The sequence below is a fragment of the Paramisgurnus dabryanus genome, chromosome 10 (assembly GCF_030506205.2).
Source record: "Paramisgurnus dabryanus chromosome 10, PD_genome_1.1, whole genome shotgun sequence".
NCBI lineage: Eukaryota > Metazoa > Chordata > Actinopteri > Cypriniformes > Cobitidae > Paramisgurnus > Paramisgurnus dabryanus.
The window spans coordinates 30,492,854-30,511,263 of record NC_133346.1 but is presented as its reverse complement, the minus strand read 5'-3'; the positions used below and the strand labels follow the sequence as shown (position 1 = coordinate 30,511,263).

The window sequence follows — 18,410 nt, the reverse complement described above, 5'->3', positions numbered from 1 at the left end:
ACGGAAAGACACAGGGGTCAATATCAGTCGCAGGACCCTTATCGGGCTTTAAACAGCGCTGAGAAGGGCACACCCGGAAGTGCTAGAGCAGTGGTCACCAACCCTGTTCCTGGAGATCTACTTTCCTGCAGAGTTCGCCTCCAACCCTAATCAAACACACCTGAACCTGCCAATCATGCTTTTCACGGCTACCCAAAAATTGGAGGCAGGTGTGCTGAAGCAGGATTGGGTGTAAAGTAGGCAGGAGGGTAGATCTCCAGGAACAGGGATGGTGACCACTGTGCAAGAGGATCCTTGGGCACATGGCTATCAAATTGGGTTTTTATCAAATATCGTTATTACACGTTTGATGCACTTACATAGGCCGTGTAACAGTCTTAGAATGGATATTTTTCTTCCTGTGAGCGCCACGTAATACAATATGAGAAATGGGATGCAATCATTGAACCCAAAAACGCTTTGGCAGCATCTGTTGAAAGCTACTTGCAGATGGGTTGTGTGTGCAAACGGCAGCCAGGGAGCACACGCTCTCGCAAAAATTAATTCAGAAGTAATTTCAAAAGTAGTACGATAACTTACGCTAAGAAGCCTAGTCTACGCTGTTTGCGGGGTCAGGATGGCCGAGCCTTCTCACGTCGCAATCTCCGCCAGCACGCCCGGCCTTCGATAGCTCAGTTGGTAGAGCGGAGGACTGTAGTCGTTCCCCTGGTCATCCTTAGGTCGCTGGTTCGAATCCGGCTCGAAGGAGCTAGAGCTTTTCCTCTTGAAGTTGCTCCATCTCTTGTCGTCAAATTAGCTTGCCATGTCAGCACGCTGGCTTTGGGCTAGTTGGGCAATGGCTTAAGCCTCTTACTACATCTCAGATGATTGTAGGTTTTCCCCTTGGCTGGCTCGGTTTCGCTTTTCTGCTCGCCCTCGCGGCTTTGTGCGCCTGCCGCCCTAGACCAAAATAGACCATCCGTGGCGCAAGCGCACCCCTGCCTTCGATAGCTCAGTTGGTAGAGCGGAGGACTGTAGGCGATCACCCGGCCATCCTTAGGTCGCTGGTTCGAATCCGGCTCGAAGGAGGTTGAGTTTTACCCCTTCGTGTCGCGGCATCTCTTGCCGTCACATTCGGCTTTGCCGTTCAAAAGTGCTCGTCGGATGTCAAATGCCGCGTTCCCTGACCGGGAATCGAACCCGGACCGCGGCGGTGAGAGCGCCGAATCCTAACCACTAGACCACCAGGGAGCACCAAAAGCTCCAGGGTCATTGTGCTGAGAGAAGCTTGCCGTTCCTTGTTCTGTCAAGAGTGTGTCTTTGTCTTCCAAGAGATATGAACAGTTACACCAAGCGCACTGGCATGCGCAGAGGCCGACACTCTTGGACCTGGCCGTTTGTCATTTAGCCTGCAACCAGAGCAGACACTCCGACCGCTGCATCCGGCAGAGTATAACTGGACTGCTTGTAAACGGAAAAATCACCCTGAAGGCGTTGTCAGTACCAAAGTGTCTACGTACGGAAAGACACAGGGGTCAATATCAGTCGCAGGACCCTTATCGGGCTTTAAACAGCGCTGAGAAGGGCACACCCGGAAGTGCTAGAGCAGTGGTCACCAACCCTGTTCCTGGAGATCTACTTTCCTGCAGAGTTCGCCTCCAACCCTAATCAAACACACCTGAACCTGCCAATCATGCTTTTCACGGTCACCCAAAAATTGGAGGCAGGTGTGCTGAAGCAGGATTGGGTGTAAAGTAGGCAGGAGGGTAGAACTCCAGGAACAGGGATGGTGACCACTGTGCTAGAGGATCCTTGGGCACATGGCTATCAAATTGGGTTTTTATCAAATATCGTTATTACACGTTTGATGCACTTACATAGGCCGTGTAACAGTCTTAGAATGGATATTTTTCTTCCTGTGAGCGCCACGTAATACAATATGAGAAATGGGATGCAATCATTGAACCCAAAAACGCTTTGGCAGCATCTGTTAAAAGCTACTTGCAGATGGGTTGTGTGTGCAAACGGCAGCCAGGGAGCACACGCTCTCGCAAAAATTAATTCAGAAGTAATTCCAAAAGTAGTACGATAACTTACGCTAAGAAGCCTAGTCTACGCTGTTTGCGGGGTCAGGATGGCCGAGCCTTCTGACGTCGCAATCTCCGCTAGGACGCTCGGCCTTCGATAGCTCAGTTGGTAGAGCGGAGGACTGTAGTCGTTCCCCTGGTCATCCTTAGGTCGCTGGTTCGAATCCGGCTCGAAGGAGGTAGAGCTTTTCCTCTTGAAGTCGCTCCATCTCTTGTCGTCAAATTAGCTTGCCATGTCAGCACGCTGGCTTTGGGCTAGTTGGGCAATGGCTTAAGCCTCTTACTACGTCTCAGATGATTGTAGGTTTGCCCCTTGGCTGGCTCGGTTTCGCTTTTCTGCTCGCCCTCGCGGCTTTGTGCGCCTGCCGCCCTAGGCCAAAATAGACCATCCGTGGCGCAAGCGCACCCGTGCCTTCGATAGCTCAGTTGGTAGAGCGGAGGACTGTAGGCGATCCCCCGGCCATCCTTAGGTCGCTGGTTCGAATCCGGCTCGAAGGAGGTTGAGTTTTACCTCTTCGTGTCGCCGCATCTCTTGCCGTCACATTCGGCTTTACGGTACAAAAGTGCTCGTCGGACGTCAAAAGCCGCGTTCCCTGACCGGGAATCGAACCCGGGCCGCGGCGGTGAGAGCGCCGAATCCTAACCACTAGACCACCAGGGAGCACCGAAAGCTCCAGGGTCATTGTGCTGAGAGAATCTTGCCGTTCCTTGTTCTGTCAAGAGTGTGTCTTTGTCTTCCAAGAGATATGAACAGTTACACCAAGCGCACTGGCATGCGCAGAGGCCGACACTCTTGGACCTGGCCGTTTGTCATTTAGCCTGCAACCAGAGCAGACACTCCGACCGCTGCATCCGGCAGAGTATAACTGGACTGCTTGTAAACGGAAAAATCACCCTGAAGGCGTTGTCAGTACCAAAGTGTCTACCTACGGAAAGACACAGGGGTCAATATCAGTCGCAGGACCCTTATCGGGCTTTAAACAGCGCTGAGAAGGGCACACCAGGAAGTGCTAGAGCAGTGGTCACCAACCCTGTTCCTGGAGATCTACTTTCCTGCAGAGTTCGCCTCCAACCCTAATCAAACACACCTGAACCTGCCAATCATGCTTTTCACGGTCACCCAAAAATTGGAGGCAGGTGTGCTGAAGCAGGATTGGGTGTAAAGTAGGCAGGAGGGTAGATCTCCAGGAACAGGGATGGTGACCACTGTGCTAGAGGATCCTTGGGCACATGGCTATCAAATTGGGTTTTTATCAAATATCGTTATTACACGTTTGATGCACTTACATAGGCCGTGTAACAGTCTTAGAATGGATATTTTTCTTCCTGTGAGCGCCACGTAATACAATATGAGAAATGGGATGCAATCATTGAACCCAAAAACGCTTTGGCAGCATCTGTTAAAAGCTACTTGCAGATGGGTTGTGTGTGCAAACGGCAGCCAGGGAGCACACGCTCTCGCAAAAATTAATTCAGAAGTAATTCCAAAAGTAGTACGATAACTTACGCTAAGAAGCCTAGTCTACGCTGTTTGCGGGGTCAGGATGGCCGAGCCTTCTGACGTCGCAATCTCCGCTAGGACGCTCGGCCTTCGATAGCTCAGTTGGTAGAGCGGAGGACTGTAGTCGTTCCCCTGGTCATCCTTAGGTCGCTGGTTCGAATCCGGCTCGAAGGAGGTAGAGCTTTTCCTCTTGAAGTCGCTCCATCTCTTGTCGTCAAATTAGCTTACCATGTCAGCACGCTGGCTTTGGGCTAGTTGGGCAATGGCTTAAGCCTCTTACTACGTCTCAGATGATTGTAGGTTTGCCCCTTGGCTGGCTCGGTTTCGCTTTTCTGCTCGCCCTCGCGGCTTTGTGCGCCTGCCGCCCTAGGCCAAAATAGACCATCCGTGGCGCAAGCGCACCCGTGCCTTCGATAGCTCAGTTGGTAGAGCGGAGGACTGTAGGCGATCCCCCGGCCATCCTTAGGTCGCTGGTTCGAATCCGGCTCGAAGGAGGTTGAGTTTTACCTCTTCGTGTCGCCGCATCTCTTGCCGTCACATTCGGCTTTACGGTACAAAAGTGCTCGTCGGACGTCAAAAGCCGCGTTCCCTGACCGGGAATCGAACCCGGGCCGCGGCGGTGAGAGCGCCGAATCCTAACCACTAGACCACCAGGGAGCACCAAAAGCTCCAGGGTCATTGTGCTGAGAGAAGCTTGCCGTTCCTTGTTCTGTCAAGAGTGTGTCCTTGTCTTCCAAGAGATATGAACAGTTACACCAAGCACACTGGCATGCGCAGAGGCCGACACTCTTGGACCTGGCCGTTTGTCATTTAGCCTGCAACCAGAGCAGACACTCCGACCGCTGCATCCGGCAGAGTATAACTGGACTGCTTGTAAACGGAAAAATCACCCTGAAGGCGTTGTCAGTACCAAAGTGTCTACGTACGGAAAGACACAGGGGTCAATATCAGTCGCAGGACCCTTATCGGGCTTTAAACAGCGCTGAGAAGGGCACACCCGGAAGTGCTAGAGCAGTGGTCACCAACCCTGTTCCTGGATATCTACTTTCCTGCAGAGTTCGCCTCCAACCCTAATCAAACACACCTGAACCTGCCAATCATGCTTTTCACGGTCACCCAAAAATTGGAGGCAGGTGTGCTGAAGCAGGATTGGGTGTAAAGTAGGCAGGAGGGTAGATCTCCAGGAACAGGGATGGTGACCACTGTGCTAGAGGATCCTTGGGCACATGGCTATCAAATTGGGTTTTTATCAAATATCGTTATTACACGTTTGATGCACTTACATAGGCCGTGTAACAGTCTTAGAATGGATATTTTTCTTCCTGTGAGCGCCACGTAATACAATATGAGAAATGGGATGCAATCATTGAACCCAAAAACGCTTTGGCAGCATCTGTTAAAAGCTACTTGCAGATGGGTTGTGTGTGCAAACGGCAGCCAGGGAGCACACGCTCTCGCAAAAATTAATTCAGAAGTAATTCCAAAAGTAGTACGATAACTTACGCTAAGAAGCCTAGTCTACGCTGTTTGCGGGGTCAGGATGGCCGAGCCTTCTGACGTCGCAATCTCCGCTAGCACGCTCGGCCTTCGATAGCTCAGTTGGTAGAGCGGAGGACTGTAGTCGTTCCCCTGGTCATCCTTAGGTCGCTGGTTCGAATCCGGCTCGAAGGAGGTAGAGCTTTTCCTCTTGAAGTCGCTCCATCTCTTGTCGTCAAATTAGCTTGCCATGTCAGCACGCTGGCTTTGGGCTAGTTGGGCAATGGCTTAAGCCTCTTACTACGTCTCAGATGATTGTAGGTTTGCCCCTTGGCTGGCTCGGTTTCGCTTTTCTGCTCGCCCTCGCGGCTTTGTGCGCCTGCCGCCCTAGGCCAAAATAGACCATCCGTGGCGCAAGCGCACCCGTGCCTTCGATAGCTCAGTTGGTAGAGCGGAGGACTGTAGGCGATCCCCCGGCCATCCTTAGGTCGCTGGTTCGAATCCGGCTCGAAGGAGGTTGAGTTTTACCTCTTCGTGTCGCCGCATCTCTTGCCGTCACATTCGGCTTTACGGTACAAAAGTGCTCGTCGGACGTCAAAAGCCGCGTTCCCTGACCGGGAATCGAACCCGGGCCGCGGCGGTGAGAGCGCCGAATCCTAACCACTAGACCACCAGGGAGCACCGAAAGCTCCAGGGTCATTGTGCTGAGAGAATCTTGCCGTTCCTTGTTCTGTCAAGAGTGTGTCTTTGTCTTCCAAGAGATATGAACAGTTACACCAAGCGCACTGGCATGCGCAGAGGCCGACACTCTTGGACCTGGCCGTTTGTCATTTAGCCTGCAACCAGAGCAGACACTCCGACCGCTGCATCCGGCAGAGTATAACTGGACTGCTTGTAAACGGAAAAATCACCCTGAAGGCGTTGTCAGTACCAAAGTGTCTACCTACGGAAAGACACAGGGGTCAATATCAGTCGCAGGACCCTTATCGGGCTTTAAACAGCGCTGAGAAGGGCACACCAGGAAGTGCTAGAGCAGTGGTCACCAACCCTGTTCCTGGAGATCTACTTTCCTGCAGAGTTCGCCTCCAACCCTAATCAAACACACCTGAACCTGCCAATCATGCTTTTCACGGTCACCCAAAAATTGGAGGCAGGTGTGCTGAAGCAGGATTGGGTGTAAAGTAGGCAGGAGGGTAGATCTCCAGGAACAGGGATGGTGACCACTGTGCTAGAGGATCCTTGGGCACATGGCTATCAAATTGGGTTTTTATCAAATATCGTTATTACACGTTTGATGCACTTACATAGGCCGTGTAACAGTCTTAGAATGGATATTTTTCTTCCTGTGAGCGCCACGTAATACAATATGAGAAATGGGATGCAATCATTGAACCCAAAAACGCTTTGGCAGCATCTGTTAAAAGCTACTTGCAGATGGGTTGTGTGTGCAAACGGCAGCCAGGGAGCACACGCTCTCGCAAAAATTAATTCAGAAGTAATTCCAAAAGTAGTACGATAACTTACGCTAAGAAGCCTAGTCTACGCTGTTTGCGGGGTCAGGATGGCCGAGCCTTCTGACGTCGCAATCTCCGCTAGGACGCTCGGCCTTCGATAGCTCAGTTGGTAGAGCGGAGGACTGTAGTCGTTCCCCTGGTCATCCTTAGGTCGCTGGTTCGAATCCGGCTCGAAGGAGGTAGAGCTTTTCCTCTTGAAGTCGCTCCATCTCTTGTCGTCAAATTAGCTTGCCATGTCAGCACGCTGGCTTTGGGCTAGTTGGGCAATGGCTTAAGCCTCTTACTACGTCTCAGATGATTGTAGGTTTGCCCCTTGGCTGGCTCGGTTTCGCTTTTCTGCTCGCCCTCGCGGCTTTGTGCGCCTGCCGCCCTAGGCCAAAATAGACCATCCGTGGCGCAAGCGCACCCGTGCCTTCGATAGCTCAGTTGGTAGAGCGGAGGACTGTAGGCGATCCCCCGGCCATCCTTAGGTCGCTGGTTCGAATCCGGCTCGAAGGAGGTTGAGTTTTACCTCTTCGTGTCGCCGCATCTCTTGCCGTCACATTCGGCTTTACGGTACAAAAGTGCTCGTCGGACGTCAAAAGCCGCGTTCCCTGACCGGGAATCGAACCCGGGCCGCGGCGGTGAGAGCGCCGAATCCTAACCACTAGACCACCAGGGAGCACCAAAAGCTCCTGGGTCATTGTGCTGAGAGAAGCTTGCCGTTCCTTGTTCTGTCAAGAGTGTGTCCTTGTCTTCCAAGAGATATGAACAGTTACACCAAGCACACTGGCATGCGCAGAGGCCAACACTCTTGGACCTGGCCGTTTGTCATTTAGCCTGCAACCAGAGCAGACACTCCGACCGCTGCATCCGGCAGAGTATAACTGGACTGCTTGTAAACGGAAAAATCACCCTGAAGGCGTTGTCAGTACCAAAGTGTCTACGTACGGAAAGACACAGGGGTCAATATCAGTCGCAGGACCCTTATCGGGCTTTAAACAGCGCTGAGAAGGGCACACCCGGAAGTGCTAGAGCAGTGGTCACCAACCCTGTTCCTGGATATCTACTTTCCTGCAGAGTTCGCCTCCAACCCTAATCAAACACACCTGAACCTGCCAATCATGCTTTTCACGGTCACCCAAAAATTGGAGGCAGGTGTGCTGAAGCAGGATTGGGTGTAAAGTAGGCAGGAGGGTAGATCTCCAGGAACAGGGATGGTGACCACTGTGCTAGAGGATCCTTGGGCACATGGCTATCAAATTGGGTTTTTATCAAATATCGTTATTACACGTTTGATGCACTTACATAGGCCGTGTAACAGTCTTAGAATGGATATTTTTCTTCCTGTGAGCGCCACGTAATACAATATGAGAAATGGGATGCAATCATTGAACCCAAAAACGCTTTGGCAGCATCTGTTAAAAGCTACTTGCAGATGGGTTGTGTGTGCAAACGGCAGCCAGGGAGCACACGCTCTCGCAAAAATTAATTCAGAAGTAATTCCAAAAGTAGTACGATAACTTACGCTAAGAAGCCTAGTCTACGCTGTTTGCGGGGTCAGGATGGCCGAGCCTTCTGACGTCGCAATCTCCGCTAGCACGCTCGGCCTTCGATAGCTCAGTTGGTAGAGCGGAGGACTGTAGTCGTTCCCCTGGTCATCCTTAGGTCGCTGGTTCGAATCCGGCTCGAAGGAGGTAGAGCTTTTCCTCTTGAAGTCGCTCCATCTCTTGTCGTCAAATTAGCTTGCCATGTCAGCACGCTGGCTTTGGGCTAGTTGGGCAATGGCTTAAGCCTCTTACTACGTCTCAGATGATTGTAGGTTTGCCCCTTGGCTGGCTCGGTTTCGCTTTTCTGCTCGCCCTCGCGGCTTTGTGCGCCTGCCGCCCTAGGCCAAAATAGACCATCCGTGGCGCAAGCGCACCCCTGCCTTCGATAGCTCAGTTGGTAGAGCGGAGGACTGTAGGCGATCCCCCGGCCATCCTTAGGTCGCTGGTTCGAATCCGGCTCGAAGGAGGTTGAGTTTTACCTCTTCGTGTCGCGGCATCTCTTGCCGTCACATTCGGCTTTACGGTACAAAAGTGCTCGTCGGACGTCAAAAGCCACGTTCCCTGACCGGGAATCGAACCCGGGCCGCGGCGGTGAGAGCGCCGAATCCTAACCACTAGACCACCAGGGAGCACCGAAAGCTCCAGGGTCATTGTGCTGAGAGAAGCTTGCCGTTCCTTGTTCTGTCAAGAGTGTGTCTTTGTCTTCCAAGAGATATGAACAGTTACACCAAGCGCACTGGCATGCGCAGAGGCCGACACTCTTGGACCTGGCCGTTTGTCATTTAGCCTGCAACCAGAGCAGACACTCCGACCGCTGCATCCGGCAGAGTATAACTGGACTGCTTGTAAACGGAAAAATCACCCTGAAGGCGTTGTCAGTACCAAAGTGTCTACGTACGGAAAGACACAGGGGTCAATATCAGTCGCAGGACCCTTATCGGGCTTTAAACAGCGCTGAGAAGGGCACACCCGGAAGTGCTAGAGCAGTGGTCACCAACCCTGTTCCTGGAGATCTACTTTCCTGCAGAGTTCGCCTCCAACCCTAATCAAACACACCTGAACCTGCCAATCATGCTTTTCACGGTCACCCAAAAATTGGAGGCAGGTGTGCTGAAGCAGGATTGGGTGTAAAGTAGGCAGGAGGGTAGATCTCCAGGAACAGGGATGGTGACCACTGTGCTAGAGGATCCTTGGGCACATGGCTATCAAATTGGGTTTTTATCAAATATCGTTATTACACGTTTGATGCACTTACATAGGCCGTGTAACAGTCTTAGAATGGATATTTTTCTTCCTGTGAGCGCCACGTAATACAATATGAGAAATGGGATGCAATCATTGAACCCAAAAACGCTTTGGCAGCATCTGTTAAAAGCTACTTGCAGATGGGTTGTGTGTGCAAACGGCAGCCAGGGAGCACACGCTCTCGCAAAAATTAATTCAGTAGTAATTCCAAAAGTAGTATGATAACTTACGCTAAGAAGCCTAGTCTACGCTGTTTGCGGGGTCAGGATGGCCGAGCCTTCTGACGTCGCAATCTCCGCTAGCACGCTCGGCCTTCGATAGCTCAGTTGGTAGAGCGGAGGACTGTAGTCGTTCCCCTGGTCATCCTTAGTTCGCTGGTTCGAATCCGGCTCGAAGGAGGTAGAGCTTTTCCTCTTGAAGTCGCTCCATCTCTTGTCGTCAAATTAGCTTGCCATGTCAGCACGCTGGCTTTGGGCTAGTTGGGCAATGGCTTAAGCCTCTTACTACGTCTCAGATGATTGTAGGTTTGCCCCTTGGCTGGCTCGGTTTCGCTTTTCTGCTCGCCCTCGCGGCTTTGTGCGCCTGCCGCCCTAGGCCAAAATAGACCATCCGTGGCGCAAGCGCACCCCTGCCTTCGATAGCTCAGTTGGTAGAGCGGAGGACTGTAGGCGATCCCCCGGCCATCCTTAGGTCGCTGGTTCGAATCCGGCTCGAAGGAGGTTGAGTTTTACCTCTTCGTGTCACGGCATCTCTTGCCGTCTTATTGGCTTTATGGTTCAAAAGTGCTCGTCGGACGTCAAAAGCCGCGTTCCCTGACCGGGAATCGAACCCGGGCAACGGCGGTGAGAGCGCCGAATCCTAACCACTAGACCACGAGGGAGCACCGAAAGCTCCAGGGTCATTGTGCTGAGACAAGCTTGCCGTTCCTTGTTCTGTCAAGAGTGTGTCTTTGTCTTTCAAGAGATATGAACAGTTACACCAAGCGCACTGGCATGCGCAGAGGCCGACACTCTTGGACCTGGCCGTTTGTCATTTAGCCTGCAACCAGAGCAGACACTCCGACCGCTGCATCCGGCAGAGTATAACTGGACTGCTTGTAAACGGAAAAATCACCCTGAAGGCGTTGTCAGTACCAAAGTGTCTACGTACGGAAAGACACAGGGGTCAATATCAGTCGCAGGACCCTTATCGGGCTTTAAACAGCGCTGAGAAGGGCACACCCGGAAGTGCTAGAGCAGTGGTCACCAACCCTGTTCCTGGAGATCTACTTTCCTGCAGAGTTCGCCTCCAACCCTAATCAAACACACCTGAACCTGCCAATCATGCTTTTCACGGTCACCCAAAAATTGGAGGCAGGTGTGCTGAAGCAGGATTGGGTGTAAAGTAGGCAGGAGGGTAGATCTCCAGGAACAGGGATGGTGACCACTGTGCTAGAGGATCCTTGGGCACATGGCTATCAAATTGGGTTTTTATCAAATATCGTTATTACACGTTTGATGCACTTACATAGGCCGTGTAACAGTCTTAGAATGGATATTTTTCTTCCTGTGAGCGCCACGTAATACAATATGAGAAATGGGATGCAATCATTGAACCCAAAAACGCTTTGGCAGCATCTGTTAAAAGCTACTTGCAGATGGGTTGTGTGTGCAAACGGCAGCCAGGGAGCACACGCTCTCGCAAAAATTAATTCAGAAGTAATTCCAAAAGTAGTACGATAACTTACGCTAAGAAGCCTAGTCTACGCTGTTTGCGGGGTCAGGATGGCCGAGCCTTCTGACGTCGCAATCTCCGCTAGCACGCTCGGCCTTCGATAGCTCAGTTGGTAGAGCGGAGGACTGTAGTCGTTCCCCTGGTCATCCTCAGGTCGCTGGTTCGAATCCGGCTCGAAGGAGGTAGAGCTTTTCCTCTTGAAGTCGCTCCATCTCTTGTCGTCAAATTAGCTTGCCATGTCAGCACGCTGGCTTTGGGCTAGTTGGGCAATGGCTTAAGCCTCTTACTACGTCTCAGATGATTGTAGGTTTGCCCCTTGGCTGGCTCGGTTTCGCTTTTCTGCTCGCCCTCGCGGCTTTGTGCGCCTGCCGCCCTAGGCCAAAATAGACCATCCGTGGCGCAAGCGCACCCGTGCCTTCGATAGCTCAGTTGGTAGAGCGGAGGACTGTAGGCGATCCCCCGGCCATCCTTAGGTCGCTGGTTCGAATCCGGCTCGAAGGAGGTTGAGTTTTTTCTCTTCGTGTCGCGGCATCTCTTGCCGTCACATTCGGCTTTACGGTACAAAAGTGCTCGTCGGACGTCAAAAGCCGCGTTCCCTGACCGGGAATCGAACCCGGGCCGCGGCGGTGAGAGCGCCGAATCCTAACCACTAGACCACCAGGGAGCACCGAAAGCTCCAGGGTCATTGTGCTGAGAGATGCTTGCCGTTCCTTGTTCTGTCAAGAGTGTGTCTTTGTCTTCCAAGAGATATGAACAGTTACACCAAGCGCACTGGCATGCGCAGAGGCCGACACTCTTGGACCTGGCCGTTTGTCATTTAGCCTGCAACCAGAGCAGACACTCCGACCGCTGCATCCGGCAGAGTATAACTGGACTGCTTGTAAACGGAAAAATCACCCTGAAGGCGTTGTCAGTACCAAAGTGTCTACGTACGGAAAGACACAGGGGTCAATATCAGTCGCAGGACCCTTATCGGGCTTTAAACAGCGCTGAGAAGGGCACACCCGGAAGTGCTAGAGCAGTGGTCACCAACCCTGTTCCTTGAGATCTACTTTCCTGCAGAGTTCGCCTCCAACCCTAATCAAACACACCTGAACCTGCCAATCATGCTTTTCACGGTCACCCAAAAATTGGAGGCAGGTGTGCTGAAGCAGGATTGGGTGTAAAGTAGGCAGGAGGGTAGATCTCCAGGAACAGGGATGGTGACCACTGTGCTAGAGGATCCTTGGGCACATGGCTATCAAATTGGGTTTTTATCAAATATCGTTATTACACGTTTGATGCACTTACATAGGCCGTGTAACAGTCTTAGAATGGATATTTTTCTTCCTGTGAGCGCCACGTAATACAATATGAGAAATGGGATGCAATCATTGAACCCAAAAACGCTTTGGCAGCATCTGTTAAAAGCTACTTGCAGATGGGTTGTGTGTGCAAACGGCAGCCAGGGAGCACACGCTCTCGCAAAAATTAATTCAGAAGTAATTCCAAAAGTAGTACGATAACTTACACTAAGAAGCCTAGTCTACGCTGTTTGCGGGGTCAGGATGGCCGAGCCTTCTGACGTCGCAATCTCCGCTAGCACGCTCGGCCTTCGATAGCTCAGTTGGTAGAGCGGAGGACTCTAGTCGTTCCCCTGGTCATCCTTAGGTCGTTGGTTCGAATCCGGCTCGAAGGAGGTAGAGCTTTTCCTCTTTAAGTCGCTCCATCTCTTGTCGTCAATTTAGCTTGCCATGTCAGCACGCTGGCTTTGGGCTAGTTGGGCAATGGCTTAAGCCTCTTACTACGTCTCAGATGATTGTAGGTTTGCCCCTTGGCTGGCTCGGTTTCGCTTTTCTGCTCGCCCTCGCGGCTTTGTGCGCCTGCCGCCCTAGGCCAAAATAGACCATCCGTGGCGCAAGCGCACCCGTGCCTTCGATAGCTCAGTTGGTAGAGCGGAGGACTGTAGGCGATCCCCCGGCCATCCTTAGGTCGCTGGTTCGAATCCGGCTCGAAGGAGGTTGAGTTTTACCTCTTCGTGTCGCGGCATCTCTTGCCGTCACATTCGGCTTTACGGTACAAAAGTGCTCGTCGGACGTCAAAAGCCGCGTTCCCTGACCGGGAATCGAACCCGGGCCGCGGCGGTGAGAGCGCCGAATCCTAACCACTAGACCACCAGGGAGCACCGAAAGCTCCAGGGTCATTGTGCTGAGAGAAGCTTGCCGTTCCTTGTTCTGTCAAGAGTGTGTCTTTGTCTTCCAAGAGATATGAACAGTTACACCAAGCGCACTGGCATGCGCAGAGGCAGACACTCTTGGACCTGGCCGTTTGTCATTTAGCCTGCAACCAGAGCAGACACTCCGACCGCTGCATCTGGCAGAGTATAACTGGACTGCTTGTAAACGGAAAAATCACCCTGAAGGCGTTGTCAGTACCAAAGTGTCTACGTACGGAAAGACACAGGGGTCAATATCAGTCGCAGGACCCTTATCGGGCTTTAAACAGCGCTGAGAAGGGCACACCCGGAAGTGCTAGAGCAGTGGTCACCAACCCTGTTCCTTGAGATCTACTTTCCTGCAGAGTTCGCCTCCAACCCTAATCAAACACACCTGAACCTGCCAATCATGCTTTTCTCGGTCACCCAAAAATTGGAGGCAGGTGTGCTGAAGCAGGATTGGGTGTAAAGTAGGCAGGAGGGTAGATCTCCAGGAACAGGGATGGTGACCACTGTGCTAGAGGATCCTTGGGCACATGGCTATCAAATTGGGTTTTTATCAAATATCGTTATTACACGTTTGATGCACTTACATAGGCCGTGTAACAGTCTTAGAATGGATATTTTTCTTCCTGTGAGCGCCACGTAATACAATATGAGAAATGGGATGCAATCATTGAACCCAAAAACGCTTTGGCAGCATCTGTTAAAAGCTACTTGCAGATGGGTTGTGTGTGCAAACGGCAGCCAGGGAGCACACCCTCTCGCAAAAATTAATTCAGAAGTAATTCCAAAAGTAGTACGATAACTTACGCTAAGAAGCCTAGTCTACGCTGTTTGCGGGGTCAGGATGGCCGAGCCTTCTGACGTCGCAATCTCCGCTAGCACGCTCGGCCTTCGATAGCTCAGTTGGTAGAGCGGAGGACTGTAGTCGTTCCCCTGGTCATCCTTAGGTCGCTGGTTCGAATCCGGCTCGAAGGAGGTAGAGCTTTTCCTCTTGAAGTCGCTCCATCTCTTGTCGTCAAATTAGCTTGCCATGTCAGCACGCTGGCTTTGGGCTAGTTGGGCAATGGCTTAAGCCTCTTACTACGTCTCAGATGATTGTAGGTTTGCCCCTTGGCTGGCTCGGTTTCGCTTTTCTGCTCGCCCTCGCGGCTTTGTGCGCCTGCCGCCCTAGGCCAAATTAGACCATCCGTGGCGCAAGCGCACCCGTGCCTTCGATAGCTCAGTTGGTAGAGCGGAGGACTGTAGGCGATCCCCCGGCCATCCTTAGGTCGCTGGTTCGAATCCGGCTCGAAGGAGGTTGAGTTTTACCTCTTCGTGTCGCGGCATCTCTTGCCGTCACATTCGGCTTTACGGTACAAAAGTGCTCGTCGGACGTCAAAAGTCGCGTTCCCTGACCGGGAATCGAACCCGGGCCGCGGCGGTGAGAGCGCCGAATCCTAACCACTAGACCACCAGGGAGCACCGAAAGCTCCAGGGTCATTGTGCTGAAAGAAGCTTGCCGTTCCTTGTTCTGTCAAGAGTGTGTCTTTGTCTTCCAAGAGATATGAACAGTTACACCAAGCGCACTGGCATGCGCAGAGGCCGACACTCTTGGACCTGGCCGTTTGTCATTTAGCCTGCAACCAGAGCAGACACTCCGACCGCTGCATCCGGCAGAGTATAACTGGACTGCTTGTAAACGGAAAAATCACCCTGAAGGCGTTGTCAGTACCAAAGTGTCTACGTACGGAAAGACACAGGGGTCAATATCAGTCGCAGGACCCTTATCGGGCTTTAAACAGCGCTGAGAAGGGCACACCCGGAAGTGCTAGAGCAGTGGTCACCAACCCTGTTCCTGGAGATCTACTTTCCTGCAGAGTTCGCCTCCAACCCTAATCAAACACACCTGAACCTGCCAATCATGCTTTTCACGGTCACCCAAAAATTGGAGGCAGGTGTGCTGAAGCAGGATTGGGTGTAAAGTAGGCAGGAGGGTAGATCTCCAGGAACAGGGATGGTGACCACTGTGCTAGAGGATCCTTGGGCACATGGCTATCAAATTGGGTTTTTATCAAATATCGTTATTACACGTTTGATGCACTTACATAGGCCGTGTAACAGTCTTAGAATGGATATTTTTCTTCCTGTGAGCGCCACGTAATACAATATGAGAAATGGGATGCAATCATTGAACCCAAAAACGCTTTGGCAGCATCTGTTAAAAGCTACTTGCAGATGGGTTGTGTGTGCAAACGGCAGCCAGGGAGCACACGCTCTCGCAAAAATTAATTCAGAAGTAATTCCAAAAGTAGTACGATAACTTACGCTAAGAAGCCTAGTCTACGCTGTTTGCGGGGTCAGGATGGCCGAGCCTTCTGACGTCGCAATCTCCGCTAGCACGCTCGGCCTTGATAGCTCAGTTGGTAGAGCGGAGGACTGTAGTCGTTCCCCTGGTCATCCTTAGGTCGCTGGTTCGAATCCGGCTCGAAGGAGGTAGAGCTTTTCCTCTTGAAGTCGCTCCATCTCTTGTCGTCAAATTAGCTTGCCATGTCAGCACGCTGGCTTTGGGCTAGTTGGGCAATGGCTTAAGCCTCTTACTACGTCTCAGATGATTGTAGGTTTGCCCCTTGGCTGGCTCGGTTTCGCTTTTCTGCTCGCCCTCGCGGCTTTGTGCGCCTGCCGCCCTAGGCCAAAATAGACCATCCGTGGCGCAAGCGCACCCGTGCCTTCGATAGCTCAGTTGGTAGAGCGGAGGACTGTAGGCGATCCCCCGGCCATCCTTAGGTCGCTGGTTCGAATCCGGATCGAAGGAGGTTGAGTTTTACCTCTTCGTGTCGCGGCATCTCTTGCCGTCACATTCGGCTTTACGGTACAAAAGTGCTCGTCGGACGTCAAAAGCCGCGTTCCCTGACCGGGAATCGAACCCGGGCCGCGGCGGTGAGAGCGCCGAATCCTAACCACTAGACCACCAGGGAGCACCAAAAGCTCCAGGGTCATTGTGCTGAGAGATGCTTGCCGTTCCTTGTTCTGTCAAGAGTGTGTCTTTGTCTTCCAAGAGATATGAACAGTTACACCAAGCGCACTGGCATGCGCAGAGGCCGACACTCTTGGACCTGGCCGTTTGTCATTTAGCCTGCAACCAGAGCAGACACTCCGACCGCTGCATCCGGCAGAGTATAACTGGACTGCTTGTAAACGGAAAAATCACCCTGAAGGCGTTGTCAGTACCAAAGTGTCTACGTACGGAAAGACACAGGGGTCAATATCAGTCGCAGGACCCTTATCGGGCTTTAAACAGCGCTGAGAAGGGCACACCCGGAAGTGCTAGAGCAGTGGTCACCAACCCTGTTCCTTGAGATCTACTTTCCTGCAGAGTTCGCCTCCAACCCTAATCAAACACACCTGAACCTGCCAATCATGCTTTTCACGGTCACCCAAAAATTGGAGGCAGGTGTGCTGAAGCAGGATTGGGTGTAAAGTAGGCAGGAGGGTAGATCTCCAGGAACAGGGATGGTGACCACTGTGCTAGAGGATCCTTGGGCACATGGCTATCAAATTGGGTTTTTATCAAATATCGTTATTACACGTTTGATGCACTTACATAGGCCGTGTAACAGTCTTAGAATGGATATTTTTCTTCCTGTGAGCGCCACGTAATACAATATGAGAAATGGGATGCAATCATTGAACCCAAAAACGCTTTGGCAGCATCTGTTAAAAGCTACTTGCAGATGGGTTGTGTGTGCAAACGGCAGCCAGGGAGCACACGCTCTCGCAAAAATTAATTCAGAAGTAATTCCAAAAGTAGTACGATAACTTACGCTAAGAAGCCTAGTCTACGCTGTTTGCGGGGTCAGGATGGCCGAGCCTTCTGACGTCGCAATCTCCGCTAGCACGCTCGGCCTTCGATAGCTCAGTTGGTAGAGCGGAGGACTGTAGTCGTTCCCCTGGTCATCCTTAGGTCGCTGGTTCGAATCCGGCTCGAAGGAGGTAGAGCTTTTCCTCTTGAAGTCGCTCCATCTCTTGTCGTCAAATTAGCTTGCCATGTCAGCACGCTGGCTTTGGGCTAGTTGGGCAATGGCTTAAGCCTCTTACTACGTCTCAGCGATTGTAGGTTTGCCCCTTGGCTGGCTCGGTTTCGCTTTTCTGCTCGCCCTCGCGGCTTTGTGCGCCTGCCGCCCTAGGCCAAAATAGACCATCCGTGGCGCAAGCGCACCCGTGCCTTCGATAGCTCAGTTGGTAGAGCGGAGGACTGTAGGCGATCCCCCGGCCATCCTTAGGTCGCTGGTTCGAATCCGGCTCGAAGGAGGTTGAGTTTTACTTCTTTGTGTCGCGGCATCTCTTGCCGTCACATTCGGCTTTACGGTTCAAAAGTGCTCGTCGGACGTCAAAAGCCGCGTTCCCTGACCGGGAATCGAACCCGGGCCGCGGCGGTGAGAGCGCCGAATCCTAACCACTAGACCACCAGGGAGCACCGAAAGCTCCAGGGTCATTGTGCTGAGAGAAGCTTGCCGTTCCTTGTTCTGTCAAGAGTGTGTCTTTGTCTTCCAAGAGATATGAACAGTTACACCAAGCGCACTGGCATGCGCAGAGGCAGACACTCTTGGACCTGGCCGTTTGTCATTTAGCCTGCAACCAGAGCAGACACTCCGACCGCTGCATCCGGCAGAGTATAACTGGACTGCTTGTAAACGGAAAAATCACCCTGAAGGCGTTGTCAGTACCAAAGTGTCTACGTACGGAAAGACACAGGGGTCAATATCAGTCGCAGGACCCTTATCGGGCTTTAAACAGCGCTGAGAAGGGCACACCCGGAAGTGCTAGAGCAGTGGTCACCAACCCTGTTCCTTGAGATCTACTTTCCTGCAGAGTTCGCCTCCAACCCTAATCAAACACACCTGAACCTGCCAATCATGCTTTTCACGGTCACCCAAAAATTGGAGGCAGGTGTGCTGAAGCAGGATTGGGTGTAAAGTAGGCAGGAGGGTAGATCTCCAGGAACAGGGATGGTGACCACTGTGCTAGAGGATCCTTGGGCACATGGCTATCAAATTGGGTTTTTATCAAATATCGTTATTACACGTTTGATGCACTTACATAGGCCGTGTAACAGTCTTAGAATGGATATTTTTCTTCCTGTGAGCGCCACGTAATACAATATGAGAAATGGGATGCAATCATTGAACC

General features: G+C 52.0%; 30 non-coding genes across 30 annotated transcripts; 19 read left to right on the top strand and 11 right to left on the bottom strand.

Annotated features, from left to right (window-relative positions):
- Nucleotides 1-660: 660 nt before the first annotated feature.
- Nucleotides 661-747, top strand: trnay-gua (transfer RNA tyrosine (anticodon GUA)). The gene is given in 2 exon segments: nt 661-697; nt 712-747. It is a non-coding gene; the product is annotated as a tRNA-Tyr (tRNA).
- A 233-nt stretch (nt 748-980) lies between these two features.
- Nucleotides 981-1,067, top strand: trnay-gua (transfer RNA tyrosine (anticodon GUA)). Its single transcript is given in 2 exon segments — nt 981-1,017; nt 1,032-1,067. It is a non-coding gene; the product is annotated as a tRNA-Tyr (tRNA).
- Nucleotides 1,068-1,158: 91 nt separating this feature from the next.
- On the bottom strand, nt 1,159-1,230 carry trnae-cuc (transfer RNA glutamic acid (anticodon CUC)). The gene has a single exon. It is a non-coding gene; the product is annotated as a tRNA-Glu (tRNA).
- A 927-nt stretch (nt 1,231-2,157) lies between these two features.
- On the top strand, nt 2,158-2,244 carry trnay-gua (transfer RNA tyrosine (anticodon GUA)). The gene is given in 2 exon segments: nt 2,158-2,194; nt 2,209-2,244. It is a non-coding gene; the product is annotated as a tRNA-Tyr (tRNA).
- Nucleotides 2,245-2,477: 233 nt separating this feature from the next.
- trnay-gua (transfer RNA tyrosine (anticodon GUA)) lies at nt 2,478-2,564 on the top strand. The gene is given in 2 exon segments: nt 2,478-2,514; nt 2,529-2,564. It is a non-coding gene; the product is annotated as a tRNA-Tyr (tRNA).
- A 91-nt stretch (nt 2,565-2,655) lies between these two features.
- trnae-cuc (transfer RNA glutamic acid (anticodon CUC)) lies at nt 2,656-2,727 on the bottom strand. Its single transcript has one exon. It is a non-coding gene; the product is annotated as a tRNA-Glu (tRNA).
- A 927-nt stretch (nt 2,728-3,654) lies between these two features.
- On the top strand, nt 3,655-3,741 carry trnay-gua (transfer RNA tyrosine (anticodon GUA)). The gene is given in 2 exon segments: nt 3,655-3,691; nt 3,706-3,741. It is a non-coding gene; the product is annotated as a tRNA-Tyr (tRNA).
- Nucleotides 3,742-3,974: 233 nt separating this feature from the next.
- On the top strand, nt 3,975-4,061 carry trnay-gua (transfer RNA tyrosine (anticodon GUA)). The gene is given in 2 exon segments: nt 3,975-4,011; nt 4,026-4,061. It is a non-coding gene; the product is annotated as a tRNA-Tyr (tRNA).
- A 91-nt stretch (nt 4,062-4,152) lies between these two features.
- Nucleotides 4,153-4,224, bottom strand: trnae-cuc (transfer RNA glutamic acid (anticodon CUC)). Its single transcript has one exon. It is a non-coding gene; the product is annotated as a tRNA-Glu (tRNA).
- A 927-nt stretch (nt 4,225-5,151) lies between these two features.
- On the top strand, nt 5,152-5,238 carry trnay-gua (transfer RNA tyrosine (anticodon GUA)). The gene is given in 2 exon segments: nt 5,152-5,188; nt 5,203-5,238. It is a non-coding gene; the product is annotated as a tRNA-Tyr (tRNA).
- A 233-nt stretch (nt 5,239-5,471) lies between these two features.
- On the top strand, nt 5,472-5,558 carry trnay-gua (transfer RNA tyrosine (anticodon GUA)). Its single transcript is given in 2 exon segments — nt 5,472-5,508; nt 5,523-5,558. It is a non-coding gene; the product is annotated as a tRNA-Tyr (tRNA).
- A 91-nt stretch (nt 5,559-5,649) lies between these two features.
- trnae-cuc (transfer RNA glutamic acid (anticodon CUC)) lies at nt 5,650-5,721 on the bottom strand. The gene has a single exon. It is a non-coding gene; the product is annotated as a tRNA-Glu (tRNA).
- Nucleotides 5,722-6,648: 927 nt separating this feature from the next.
- trnay-gua (transfer RNA tyrosine (anticodon GUA)) lies at nt 6,649-6,735 on the top strand. Its single transcript is given in 2 exon segments — nt 6,649-6,685; nt 6,700-6,735. It is a non-coding gene; the product is annotated as a tRNA-Tyr (tRNA).
- Nucleotides 6,736-6,968: 233 nt separating this feature from the next.
- trnay-gua (transfer RNA tyrosine (anticodon GUA)) lies at nt 6,969-7,055 on the top strand. The gene is given in 2 exon segments: nt 6,969-7,005; nt 7,020-7,055. It is a non-coding gene; the product is annotated as a tRNA-Tyr (tRNA).
- A 91-nt stretch (nt 7,056-7,146) lies between these two features.
- trnae-cuc (transfer RNA glutamic acid (anticodon CUC)) lies at nt 7,147-7,218 on the bottom strand. Its single transcript has one exon. It is a non-coding gene; the product is annotated as a tRNA-Glu (tRNA).
- A 927-nt stretch (nt 7,219-8,145) lies between these two features.
- trnay-gua (transfer RNA tyrosine (anticodon GUA)) lies at nt 8,146-8,232 on the top strand. The gene is given in 2 exon segments: nt 8,146-8,182; nt 8,197-8,232. It is a non-coding gene; the product is annotated as a tRNA-Tyr (tRNA).
- A 233-nt stretch (nt 8,233-8,465) lies between these two features.
- trnay-gua (transfer RNA tyrosine (anticodon GUA)) lies at nt 8,466-8,552 on the top strand. The gene is given in 2 exon segments: nt 8,466-8,502; nt 8,517-8,552. It is a non-coding gene; the product is annotated as a tRNA-Tyr (tRNA).
- Nucleotides 8,553-8,643: 91 nt separating this feature from the next.
- Nucleotides 8,644-8,715, bottom strand: trnae-cuc (transfer RNA glutamic acid (anticodon CUC)). The gene has a single exon. It is a non-coding gene; the product is annotated as a tRNA-Glu (tRNA).
- A 1,247-nt stretch (nt 8,716-9,962) lies between these two features.
- On the top strand, nt 9,963-10,049 carry trnay-gua (transfer RNA tyrosine (anticodon GUA)). Its single transcript is given in 2 exon segments — nt 9,963-9,999; nt 10,014-10,049. It is a non-coding gene; the product is annotated as a tRNA-Tyr (tRNA).
- Nucleotides 10,050-11,458: 1,409 nt separating this feature from the next.
- trnay-gua (transfer RNA tyrosine (anticodon GUA)) lies at nt 11,459-11,545 on the top strand. Its single transcript is given in 2 exon segments — nt 11,459-11,495; nt 11,510-11,545. It is a non-coding gene; the product is annotated as a tRNA-Tyr (tRNA).
- A 91-nt stretch (nt 11,546-11,636) lies between these two features.
- trnae-cuc (transfer RNA glutamic acid (anticodon CUC)) lies at nt 11,637-11,708 on the bottom strand. Its single transcript has one exon. It is a non-coding gene; the product is annotated as a tRNA-Glu (tRNA).
- Nucleotides 11,709-12,955: 1,247 nt separating this feature from the next.
- On the top strand, nt 12,956-13,042 carry trnay-gua (transfer RNA tyrosine (anticodon GUA)). Its single transcript is given in 2 exon segments — nt 12,956-12,992; nt 13,007-13,042. It is a non-coding gene; the product is annotated as a tRNA-Tyr (tRNA).
- A 91-nt stretch (nt 13,043-13,133) lies between these two features.
- Nucleotides 13,134-13,205, bottom strand: trnae-cuc (transfer RNA glutamic acid (anticodon CUC)). The gene has a single exon. It is a non-coding gene; the product is annotated as a tRNA-Glu (tRNA).
- Nucleotides 13,206-14,132: 927 nt separating this feature from the next.
- Nucleotides 14,133-14,219, top strand: trnay-gua (transfer RNA tyrosine (anticodon GUA)). Its single transcript is given in 2 exon segments — nt 14,133-14,169; nt 14,184-14,219. It is a non-coding gene; the product is annotated as a tRNA-Tyr (tRNA).
- A 233-nt stretch (nt 14,220-14,452) lies between these two features.
- On the top strand, nt 14,453-14,539 carry trnay-gua (transfer RNA tyrosine (anticodon GUA)). The gene is given in 2 exon segments: nt 14,453-14,489; nt 14,504-14,539. It is a non-coding gene; the product is annotated as a tRNA-Tyr (tRNA).
- Nucleotides 14,540-14,630: 91 nt separating this feature from the next.
- On the bottom strand, nt 14,631-14,702 carry trnae-cuc (transfer RNA glutamic acid (anticodon CUC)). The gene has a single exon. It is a non-coding gene; the product is annotated as a tRNA-Glu (tRNA).
- Nucleotides 14,703-16,126: 1,424 nt separating this feature from the next.
- Nucleotides 16,127-16,198, bottom strand: trnae-cuc (transfer RNA glutamic acid (anticodon CUC)). The gene has a single exon. It is a non-coding gene; the product is annotated as a tRNA-Glu (tRNA).
- A 927-nt stretch (nt 16,199-17,125) lies between these two features.
- On the top strand, nt 17,126-17,212 carry trnay-gua (transfer RNA tyrosine (anticodon GUA)). The gene is given in 2 exon segments: nt 17,126-17,162; nt 17,177-17,212. It is a non-coding gene; the product is annotated as a tRNA-Tyr (tRNA).
- A 232-nt stretch (nt 17,213-17,444) lies between these two features.
- On the top strand, nt 17,445-17,531 carry trnay-gua (transfer RNA tyrosine (anticodon GUA)). Its single transcript is given in 2 exon segments — nt 17,445-17,481; nt 17,496-17,531. It is a non-coding gene; the product is annotated as a tRNA-Tyr (tRNA).
- A 91-nt stretch (nt 17,532-17,622) lies between these two features.
- Nucleotides 17,623-17,694, bottom strand: trnae-cuc (transfer RNA glutamic acid (anticodon CUC)). Its single transcript has one exon. It is a non-coding gene; the product is annotated as a tRNA-Glu (tRNA).
- Nucleotides 17,695-18,410: the final 716 nt, after the last annotated feature.